Source organism: Monodon monoceros, unplaced genomic scaffold (assembly GCF_005190385.1).
Source record: "Monodon monoceros isolate NGI ecotype Baffin Bay Population unplaced genomic scaffold, NGI_Narwhal_1 Super_Scaffold_18, whole genome shotgun sequence".
NCBI lineage: Eukaryota > Metazoa > Chordata > Mammalia > Artiodactyla > Monodontidae > Monodon > Monodon monoceros.
In genome coordinates this window covers 77,442,556-77,454,837 of record NW_021703774.1, presented here as the reverse complement: position 1 = coordinate 77,454,837, position 12,282 = coordinate 77,442,556, and the positions used below count along the sequence as shown (strand labels likewise).

The following is a 12,282-nucleotide window of genomic DNA, read 5'->3' as shown; positions in this document are numbered from 1 at the left end:
GGTGGAGGAAAGACAGGTGGAGCTCTGTGTTAGGATGACCGGTAGGTCAGTTTCATGCTACAGAAAGTCTGTTGTTTGGCACAGCCAATAGTCCAAACTGTCAAACCCTGACTTCTTACGACACTATAAATTAAATAGGGTTTTATAAAAATGGAAATGGCTATGTTAGCAGTCTTTCATTTCTTGGTGACCAAATTCAAATGAAAGATAAAAGCTGTTTGACACAGAGGCGCCGAGTGAATGCTGCTCCCCTACTCCCACCCCTTGCAATTTAAGGTTTATCCTGTTGGTATGCAGCCTAATTGGGGTGAAATAAGGTTATTGAGTTTTCTTTGGGTGACGACAGCCACTAGGAACATACAGCTGTATTGTCCAGATGTGTGGCACTGACAGCCTGTTTTATAACTGCACTTTTTACAGCTTGTTTCCTCTAAATTTCACACAACTCTCTAACATCTGGGCCCTTTTCCTTGGAGCCCTATAACCACTTTATTTACTGCAAAAAAATAAAATCATGTAAAATATACCATAAAAAGTTGTTATGTATTTCTCTTTCTTCATGTCGTCTCCCTAATAAAGTTCACCTCAGCCGGAAGCACTGTCACAAAAGTAATCTAGTCAAAGTGTTTTTCGACTTTTGTATTCAAGCAAGCATCAGGTTTATTTATAACCTCGGGATGAATTAGGTGTTACTAAAATGTCCTGACATGTTGCTTTTCTCCGCCCTTGGTGCAATTACTCCTCCAGGCGCATATGGTGTCAATTTCACAGCCTCCGTCTCAGATAATGATGGCGCACACCGCATCTCATCGGGCTGCGTCTTGTCTGAGGTTCATACAAGCCCTTGGTCAGGGCTTTCCTGACCAATCCAGTTCCTTATGACTTTTCACTTTGCCAAGGGAAATAGCTGAAAGAAAGGGAGATGGCTATTTTGCTTCTAACTGCAGATGGCCCTGTGGATTATCATATGCCAAAATGTAATCGGACCGCCTCGAGACCACATTGGGGTTTTCTGTATTGCAATGCAGGAGGGGAAAGCCAGGGAAAGGACTCCTTTAAAGCTGCTGTTTCCAAAAACCAAAGGAACAAACCAAATGTCAGAAAGCTTTGCATGTGTCTAAGCAAACACCCTCCATGAAATAGAGCTCTTTGCTTTTTATGGCAGTTCTGCTCCTGCTAACACGATTTAGGAAAAGGGACATGATGGCTGTGATTTCTGGGAGCTGGAAAACATAAGGATACACCTGTGGAATCTCACCACTTAATGATGACCAGACTCATAAGAGAGAAGGGAATCCTAAGGGGACGGACAGTCACACGTAAAATGAAAGCTGTCCGATTGGGTCCAGCCTCAGAGGGTAGATGTATTTTGTTTGAAATGTTATTTTTCAATACCAGCTAAACTAGTGTGCCGACTATCAGCCTTCTCTGTGACATCTGGTTCAAAATATACAGCTTTGAGTTTTGAAGCTCATAGCAGTCTAGGATGGGGCGTTTCCCTGTGATACAAATATAATGACAATGTTGAAGGGAAGTCAACACTGGACTGGGTCTCTTTTCCTGAAGACCTGTGAAAACAGGATATTTACCTATGTCTCGGGTGGTGTGGGTGAAGCCTGCCTGGTGTCACGGTGATGGATGGGGTGTCTCCGGAGTTGTTTTCTATCCCCATGTCCGTATTAGGCTACGAATGTTACCTCACTGTGTTAAAATGTACTCAAAGCACAACAAAATGTCCCAAGAGAAAGGTGTTTTGCGGGCCATAAATGTTATTTCTGGTCAATCGAAAACTGTCTGTAGAGAGCTGGGTTTAAAACAAAAATCTGGCACAGCCTCAAAATAAGAATGATACCCTACTGTGAAACGGGGAGATTAGGAATAGCTGGGCACCCATGATCTCATGGACACAGAGCCAGGAAAAGCAGTGGTGGGGCGAGCCCGGAGGATGCTCCCTCCTCCCTGAGCAGCCCAGGGTGACCCAGTCGGAGGCAGACTCAGTGCCGATGTCCACACTCCCGGAGAAGGGCACAGCACTGCACGTGGCACTGCTGGCAATGGCAGAAACCGGCATGCTTGTCCTTCCCAGAGGAGGTTGCTCGGAGGAGGTTTGACTCCCAGGCATGCCATTTTCCTTCTGTGCTTCTCCCAAAGGGAATGGTAATGTGAATCCTTAGGATAATTAATGTAAATGAAAGTCTCTGCTGAAAAACATCTTAGACTGAAAATTTTTATGGAATGTGGGTCATCTCCAGGAGAGGCAGAAAAAGAAAAATGTTTATAAGTGAATTTCTACCGAAAAGTCTTTCTTCTCACACCCCATAGTTCACACTTCCAGCCAATCAACAGCCAGTAGTTTGGTCTCAGATGAAAAACAAATCCTTAGAGGGCCTTTGTTTGAAGGATAAGTCTTTGAGGGAAGGAAAAAACATGTGCAGAAGACACAGATTTTAAGGCTTCCCTTCCCTTGCCTTACTCGTATTAACTGAGATAATAATCAAATCTTCAACCTCCCAGCATTGTAAGGGTTGCTTGTCCAGTATCTAGTCCATGTGTGTGTGTCTCTGTGTGTCTCTGTGTGTCTGTGTGTCTGTGTGTCTGTGCATCTGTGTGTCTCTGTGTGTGTCTGTGTGCTGGGGAGGCAGGCCGACAAGGGCAGTAGGTCTTGGGAGGATGAGGGATACAAGAGAAAAAGGGAGCCGTGAGCTGATCAGGGTTGAGGAGCAATTAGACAAACCCCAAAGTTTCCAGAACTAGGCAGAAAAACAGCCCTACGTGGGTTAAAACCTAGGTACTCATCAAGCCAAAATACCAAATAAATGAGCCTGGCATGAGTCAGAAACTTAAAAAATGCGTCTTATGGGCAAATGAGACTTATTAAATGGAGAAAAACTGTTCCCAGACAAGGCCTGTACGTGTCTCCTGGACCTATTCAGGCCAGGCCTCGGGGCCTGCCAGGGCTGGGGGGACATCCAGGCCAAGCTACCCGAGGTGCTTGGTTCTGGGAAAGACTGGTGTAGGAGGAAATTTAGCATCCAAGAGTGCAGCTGAGGCAGGAAGACACGATGGTAAGGATCTTATTTTGAGGGTGGATGCCCTTTGTCTGTTAGGAAGTCTGTGACTCTGAGCACACTAAGAAATGAAAACATTTCTCTCTTTATCACTGACCTGATTCAAAGACGTATGTCATATTTACTACCTAATGATCTGATCCAACAAAAATACACCAAATGAGCCAAATTCTTTCCTTGCCTGGGGATCAGGTCCCCCCCACAGACACTAGTGCCCTCCCTTCCCGTCTTCCATCCTCTCTGTGGATCCTCCCCACATTAGTAGTAAGCAAGGCATCGGTTGGGACAAACACTTAGAACTGCTCCACAGATTCCCATGAAAACAAAATGTATGTGTGTGCACAAATGCATGTATACATACAGACATATAAACACATATGCATACATATATGTATGTGTATACATGATACATAAATAGATAGATGATAGATAGATAGATATAGATAGATAGATAGATAGATAGGACTTCCATGAGGTCTGCAGGTCTGCTGCCAGGCTTCCCTGGTGTGCTTACAACAAGGCACAAGGAACAGCTTGACTTAAGTTGCGTAACTTGCTGCATGTTCAATCCAGGTGAGTTCTGAGGAAGGGTAAAGATTTTGGATCTGCATTTCTCTTGCCTGGAACAAACCAGGGAAAAGAGGTGGTGGAGGAGAGGGAAAGGTGTGGTTATGTGAGGCAGAGAAGGGAAGGATGAAGGGAGAGGGATGGGATGAGGAAAGGCTTTTCTTCCAGGGACTCCAAATATAGTCACCATTTTTTCCTAAAAGTCTTTTGGTTTCAGGGCCCTCCTTGAGGGTCCATGGTATTTGTTACAGTAGCTGCAAAAATGCGTAAGATGTGATTTCACATTTAACCCATTATTCTTGGGTCAATGACTTAGGACCTCAGCAAATAGGAGCAGAATCCATAAACTTGGCTCAGTCCAAACTAGCCCAGGGCGGAGCAAACAGGTTTTTGACATGCAGATCTAATTCGCTTTGTTTCTTCGTTCGTTCTTTCATTCATTCATTCATTCATTCATTCATTTGGTACCACATTCTTTTGTTTCTCTCATTTCCTTAATATATGACCAAGTGCAATAATTCCTCATCACGGTAAAAAGTGCAAGCAGTACCAGAAGGACGTACAATGAAAAGAAAATGCTTCCCCAATCTCCTGCATTCCACTAACCAATTCTTGTGTGTCCTTATGTAATTTCCTATGCATATATAGACATATACTTATATCTTTTTATATTTTAATACAAATAGTATCACACTTTCATATCGTCAAGTGGTTTGTGTTTTTACATCCAAAGTTATCTAGGACACCTCTGTATGAGAGAAGAGACCATTTATTACTCATAGCCCAAAAGTAGCTGTGTATGTGTTTATGTGTCTTCATGTATAAATAGTCTTTGCATAAATGTAATTATGAATGTTAATAGAATTCAGGCCAATCTCGAGGTAAAAATCAGTGTATAACATTATATTTGGGTTTCTTGAAATTATATTCTAAAACTAAGCATTAAAGTATGCCCAAATAAATATATTTTTTTTAAAAAGTTATCTAGGACAGCTTTCTGTGCTGACATGTATTGCTTATACATGTATTTTTAAGTTATTGGCATAACTTCCTATTGTATGGGTGTTTGGTCATTTATTTATAACCAGTTTCCTACTGATGGACATTTAGGTAATTTCAGGTTTTTTTCCTATTAAGTGCATGTGTATTTTAAATATTTATTGATACTTCCAAATTGACATTTGAAAAGTTAGCAGCATTTTTATTTCCACCACCACTATATGAAAGGGTCTGTTTCCCTCACTGCCTGCATTAACGCTGGATATTCTCCAACTTTTCTTTGTCTATATCACTGCTGACAGATCTTCCTGTGATCATGGAAGTGTTCTTTACCTGTACTGTACAAAAGAGTAGCCACCAGCCACTCGTGGTTATTGAGCACTTGAATATTGCTAGTGACTGAGGAATTGAAGTTTTAATTTTATTTTTTAATGGATTAAATTAAAACGTAAATAGCCACATATATATATATATATATAACTGAATCACTCTGCTGTACACCTGAAACTAACACAATACTGTAAATCAACTATACTTCAATATATAAAATAAAATAATGGGGCTTCCCTGGTGGCGCAGTGGTTGAGAGTCCGCCTGCTGATGCAGGGGATGCGGGTTCGTGACCCGGTCCTGGAAGATACCACATGCTGCGGAGCGGCTGGGCCCGTGAGCCATGGCCGCTGAGCCTGCGCGTCCGGAGCCTGTGCTCCGCAACGGGAGAGGCCACAACAGTGAGAGGCCCGTGCAACGCAGCAATAAATAAATTAATTAATTAATTAATTTAATTAAATAATGTTTGTTTAATCATCCCATCACTTTGTCCCTTAGATTTTATGCCAAAACTGAAAGGAAAGATATCCTATTTGGCACCATCCTTGGCAAAGTTTATTAATGTAGGAAATGCTCACATGCCTTATAAAATAGTAATGGTGCACTCAGATATTACACAGTGAAAGGTAATGGAAATCTGTGACTTCCAGGCTAAGACATTTTTTCCTGGTCATTTTAAGAAATGTGCCCTTGTACAGGTGAGGATAAACAGGGCTGGTCCAAGGCAAAATTCAGAAAGATATAGAGTGCCTTTTTGCTTTCTAAATCCCTCCTGCTGCTAAAATAGAAAAGATTTAACTTGGTAACGCACTTTGCATGAATTTTGCTCATACCGGTGACTAAGCTGTGTTATAAAATTTTATCCCTTATTTATAGAATGAAAGGGACTAGCAACTGATTATAGAATTTCAAGCAAGAAGTAACAGATGTGGCATTTGAGAATTTAGGATGGGAGGTAGCTATTCCCTCTAACCTGAAAGCTTGCAATGCCTAAGGCTGGCTCTGAAGATAAATACGGTTTCACCTTTGTGGCACTGGGAGGCTGCAGTGTGACAGCAGTCTTGCGGCCATGACGAGTTTCCCATGCATTCACCCTCAAGTTTCACTGCCTGAAGTTGCTCTTTATACACCAGGGCTAGGTCATTCAGAGGAAGGGCTCTGAAGGGAAAATGGAAATACCCTTCAGATTACGGTCAAAGGAGAAGCATCAGAGAGGGTGGGTGGGTAGGTGGGGCAGAAAACCGGTGAGACAGCAGCTCTGTATTGTGAGGGAGGAGTAAAGGCAAAGGAAGCTGCCCTGGGGAGTAAGACCTGGGACTTGTCTGTGTGTGACTGTGTCCAAGTGTGTGTGGATATGTGGTGTGTGACTGTGTGTGACCACGGGACTGTGCACAGACTCGTGGGTCTGTGTGCATGCATGTGCCTGTGTGTGCATGCCTGCACAAAAGTATGTGTGTTTTGGTAGCTGCCTTTGGGGATGATTAAGATTATTAAAAGATACTCAGTTTCTCAAAACATTGGCAAACCTGAGATTGCAGATACTGAAGAATTAATAAAAAGAGAAGAATACTAATATTTTTGATTGACACCTTAAAAGTAATACTGCTGCTTACCATTTTTAGCTAATTATTCTGCAGAACACAAGTGCTTATGTTTATCATTAAACACATGTCAGATTAAATATGTATAATTTATTCATCAAAGTAAACTGTAACTATATAGGCCATCTTCAAAGTTTGTTGCTTATGCACTCTGCTTTTGTCTTATATATGCTATATCTGCTTATAAAATGACAAAGTCAGAGCAAGTATTGCCCCAGTGTGTGTGTGTGTGTGTGTGTGTGTGTGTGTGTTTTTCACAGAGTTTTCAATGTTTAGAGTCAACGGCTGCCTTAGATGGGACTGATTCTGCATATTTGATGAAAAGGATGGATGAGTAGGTGATTTCAAGTGACTGAAAAGGGCCACTTAAATGGAGATGCCCTCATAGGAAAAGATTCCTGTTGGGAATTTTAGGTCCTCTGGTACAAGGGATGATGACCCAGCTGCTGAAGCCGTAACTACTCATGGGCAGCATAAAGCAGAAGCACAGGCTGCGTTTGTATTCCAGTCTTCTCAAATACCACTGGGTGGCCTTGGGAAAGTTATCAACTCCTTTAAACTTCAGCTTTTTAAGCTACAGCAGGGTTTCTCAACAGTGGTACTATTGACATTTTGAGCCAGCTAATTCTTTATTGCAGGAGGTTTTTGCATGCACTAGAGGATGTTTTTAGCATATCCCTGGCTACCCCACTGTGACAACCAAAGGTATCTCCAGACATTGCCAAATTCCCCTGGGGGACAAAACTGTCCCTTGTTGAGAACCACTGATGTACAGAAAGAGAATATGAATAGTGCTGATCTCACAAGACTGTTATCAAGCACTGCATGAAGAAACACATGAAAAGACTTAGCATGGTGAATGATCTATGCACAGTAAACCCTCACTAAAGTGAGCTCTTACTGTTGCTATGCTTACATCCAGGGCAGGATTGGAATTCTTGAAGACCTTTCAGCTCAGGTTGGGGGAAAGAAAAACGTAATGGAGAGATGTGCATTTGGGCAGGCAGAAGGGGAACCTTAATTTATTATCAGCTGGTGGTAATCTGGTTTTTCCTTTCATTTAACCCTTTCTCTGCTCTGACAAGGACAGATCAAGACGCATTTAGGGAAAGCAGAGATAAAAAGAAAAGGTGTAAAACAGATTCTGTTATGGTGCAGTGTATTCTGGGGGGGGAGAGGAGGAAGTCTGTTATTCTTAATTTCTTCTAAAATGAGACAGAGTAATGATCTGAGTGTTCTGCCACTCCTCAGCCTCCCTTCCTGTTCCCTCCGCTCTCTTCCCTCCTTCATTCCTCCTGCATTTACTGGGTGCCAACCAACTACATTGCAGTCATTGCGTTGCTTGATCCTTTATGTGTCTAGTCTATCCAGTTCACATTCTTTAAGTAATGAATAATTTCCAATGAGGCATAATTGGAAACACAGCTGGAAGGAGCAGGGTAGCAGTGAGAGAAGGCAATGGAGAGAGACAAGAGGAAAGAAAAAGAATAGGAACGACTGCAACATATTTTCTCACTTTGAGCAGAGGAAAAGAAAATAATCAAGCAATATGACGCTGTCCCTACATAAATTTCAAGGTGACAGAAGATCTGGGTTCCATGTAGGTCATCCTGTCTGTCTAACGCAAATGGAACGTTATGAAAGGGCTCAGACCACAGCTTGGTGAGAAGTTCATAATGATGATAAATATCCATAGCAGGTGACTCCTGGATCATTTTCAGCTGTCCATAATTAAACTGGTATCCATCTCTCGACAATGTCAGGGCTGTGAAATAATTCCAGTCATTGGACCCCTTACATCTGGGCTGAAATGAAATAATATTTGGCAGTAACAAGGAGTCACTGAAACTAAATAAACAACACCTTTCAAGACTATATAAAAGTCGGTAACATAATAACATTTGACAGGGATTAAGACCTCTTTGGGGCCGTAAGGAAGTTTCAGAAGCAGCAATAACAAATACATAGAAGGTAGAACAGATCTATGCTTTAACAGACATGTATAATTTGAAATGTGATGAATTTCCCAAGGGAGAGGTGCATTTTGAACATCTAGTATGCTCATGTCAAAAAGCACAGGACTTATCTTAGAAACGTTTGTTGGACTTACTCTTCCAAAGAAGGAAAAAGCAAAGCTTTCCTTTTTTTTTTTTAAATTTAAATTTATTTATTTTTTATTTATTTGTTTTTGGCTGCATTGGGCCTTTGTTGCTGTGCGCGGGCTTTCTCTAGTTGTGCGAGCGGGGGCTACTCTTCGTTGCGGTCCGTGGGCTTCTCATTGCTGTGGCTTCTCTTGTTGCAGAGAACAGGCTCTGGATGCGCGGGCTTCAGGACTTGTGGTGGGCAGGCTCAGTAGTTGTGACTCGTGGGCTCAAGAGCGGAGGCTCAGTAGTTGTGGCACACAGGCTTAGTTGCTCCATGGAATGTGGGATCTTCCTGGACCAGGGATCGAACCCATGTCCCCTGCACTGGCAGGCGGATTCTTAACCACTGCGCCAACAGGGAAGTCCCTAAAGCTTTCCTTCTTTAAGTAGCGTTTGGGTTTTTGTATACCCACAAAATAAAGGCACATGAAGCTGAATGTGATAATATGGGAAAGGATGATATAGGAAGTTCAGACATATATTAGCTTTAGGTGCATACTAGTAGCATATGATTCTATTATCATGGTAATCCTTTTTTAATTTTAGATCAAGCTCTTTTCCTCAGTCCCAAGATGCCCCCACCCCTCTGAAGTCATTCTTGGTTCTTTCAGCTTGTCATGAAAGCTACAACTGAACAACCCTACGACTTTTTTGAATCTTCCCTAAGGGAGCTGGCTCTCTTGTTTTGGAATTATTTGTGTGCAGGGTTTGTAATCTCCAGGAGCTTGGAAAGGCTGATCCTGATGTGATTCATCTGTCTCCAACCCCCAATAGAATTGATGCATATGTCATTCAATAAATTTAAAATAGCTTTTGGAGTTATTTCTTGTTTGACTTGAAGCTGGGCGTTTTCCAATATTCATAGCTACCATCACAAAGGTCTAGGAGTAGACTGCAAGTAGCAGTAGGTTCTCAGGCTAAATAAGTAACACATAAGCGGCTACATAGCACACACTATGTGCCAGATAAGGACTGTTCCAACAGTGGCACTAAACTAATGTAAGGATTGCACTTTAGATAGTCTACCTCATTTAACTCTCACCTTCCCTCCGAGGTAGAGACTCATCACCCCATTTTATAGATAAAGAAACTGAGGCCTGGTGATCACAAGTAAGTAGTAGCTGTGGGATCTGAACTCAGGCCACCTAGTTCCAAGGTCCTACACTCTGCATCACCATATTCGGTGGCCTCACAGAAGCCTTTTCACCCCTGAAATGGAGCTACCAGGCTCCCATCTAGTATCCCAGCCCCTCCCCAGTCTCTATACCCAGTCCCTATCTTAGCTGGAGGGATGTAGAGCTTTTTAGCTTTTTTTTTTTTTTATGTTTAAATACTCTTGACTCTCTTACTAGTTCTGTCTTTACCTGGTGCCTCCACTCTAGAGAGTTGTGCTTCTTTCTTTTCCTGAGACCCCTCAGATCCTAAAATAGCTCTGAAAGGTGGCAGAATGTGCCACTTTGGCATAAGGATTATTCTGAACTAAAGGCACTTGAAAAACGGCAGATGCAAGAAGGGCATTCTAATCTCCCTTTTTCTTCACGAAAACAGGAGATAAAAGCTTCCATGTGAAAGATGCCCTCCCTGTACCAGAAGGAAATTAACATCATCGTCACTGAGGACCAGAAGTTGACAGTGAATTCTATACACGAAGACCTTGCTAAAATAATTCTTAACTTCTTTTAGCCTCCCCACATAGTCTACCTACTTTTTCACACTGCCTCTCTCTGTTCAACCCAATATAAAGGCCCATAGTTCTTGCCATTTCTTTGGGAGTGGGGCTTCATTTCCTTACGAGGGCTCCTGTGTCAGGTAAAACGTATGCAAATTTGCATGCTTTTCTCCTGTCCATCTGTCCAATGTCAATTTAATTCTTGGACCCAGCCGAGAAGAAGCCTCAAAGGGTAAAGGTAAAAAGTTACCTCCCCTGTACTTCATCTGTCTCTTGTCCCCAGGCCTGAATCACGTCTTAGAGACTCAGGCTGGCATCCACCTTCCTTTCCTAGTCGTCTTCTCCTTCGATCCTAGACCATTCCCCTAAAATCCTGCCTCAGTTTGAGTCCAGTGACTGATACCCTGCTAGTCGCTAACTGGCCTAGATATCTGAGCACGGCTGGTCCCTGAACTTCCTGCACCCCAATGCCAGACTGCTAGGTGAGTCATTTGCCATTTAGTTAGATTCCACGTTCCACTTCCTAGACTGGAAGTTGCTGGGTGCCCACCCACACCTTCCTTCCTTTCTGGGAGAATCTGACATGTTTTAGGCGTTCACCCCTCTCCCAATTGGCTTGTGTGCCTCTGGGGGCTCGCAGCTCCAGGGGTGGATCCCTTTGCACTAGAAATAATCCTAACCTCCCTGGTCCAGGATTGGTTCAGGATGAGCTTGTGACCTAGTTCAGATCAGTGGGATGTGAGGAGTGGTCTCCTGGGGTTGCCGGATCCCATTTCCTCAGTCCTGATGCTTTCGGAAGAGGCTGCAGCCATCCCACCACCATAGGAAGCTGGAGCCGCCACACAGATGGAGGAAGGGTCATTCCTCACAGATGCAGGAAGTGGGGCTGCAGCCTGTGGGCTAAGCTGACCCCAAAACCTGTCTAGACTTCTAGTTATACAAGCCAGTACACTCCCTTTTGTTTAAGCCAGTTTTAATTTTTTTCTTGTGAATTTAGAAGTAAGGTGACCAAGCTGGTATTGATATGGTGAGATTCATGCCTTCAAACTAATAGAGACTTTTTAAAAAAATACAGTGATTATGTGTCTTTCAGGTCAGCAGCATTAGCATCACCTGGGAACTTGTTAGTTATGCGAATTCTTGGGCTCGGCCCAGACCTGCTGCATCTGAGGCTCTGGGGGTGGGCCCAGCAGTCTGTGTTTTAACAAGCTCTCAGGTGATCCTGATGTACTCAGGTTTGAGAGCCACTGCTTTCTGGTTTCTTTGGTGGCCTTTCACACTAACATAGTTAACTCACATATTATCAGCACCCCTGCGTCCCTTGTTATTAGTAATGTGCGTCTATATTACTTAATTTTTTGTATCTATCTTTCTAAAATATAGAGTTACCAAGCTGCTCATTTCAGAGGACAGCCTGGAGTGGGATTTCTGCTAATGTCCTGCTGGGCAAAGAATGTATTCAGTGTGTCAACTCTCTCCTCTTTCCCCCTCAAAACTCTACTCCTTCGCAATTATAAAAAAGCTGTAGTGTTTCTCTAGTTTGGTTGTGGACAGTATTCTTCAAGGCTATTGCTGTCTCCTAACTTTCAATCTATGCCAAACCTGTCCCATATAGAGGCTTGTTTTTTAAGTTTCCTGTGTCCTCTCCTAATCTCTTGGACTCATAGAGGAAGCATACAGGGCATTGATGTCTCCTGGCTGGCTACTGGGAGAGCCCTTTGTGAGCAGACAGATGCTGCCTAGTTTCCCATAAGTGTTTCTCTGTGTGCCCTGTGGACCACCTGCCCCATATTCCCTGGGACCCTAGTTAAAGATACAGATTACCTGGGATCTACCCCCAGAACCACCAAATCAATCTCTGGAGGTGAGGTTCTAGGAGCATAAAGTTTCAACAAGCATTCTAG

The 12,282-nt window shown here is 42.9% G+C and overlaps 1 protein-coding gene across 1 annotated transcript in view; it reads right to left on the bottom strand.

Annotated features, from left to right (window-relative positions):
* The window catches only part of SPAG17 (sperm associated antigen 17), a 219,386-nt gene that overhangs the window by 164,818 nt on the left and 42,286 nt on the right, over nucleotides 1-12,282 (bottom strand). The window lies entirely within an intron of this gene.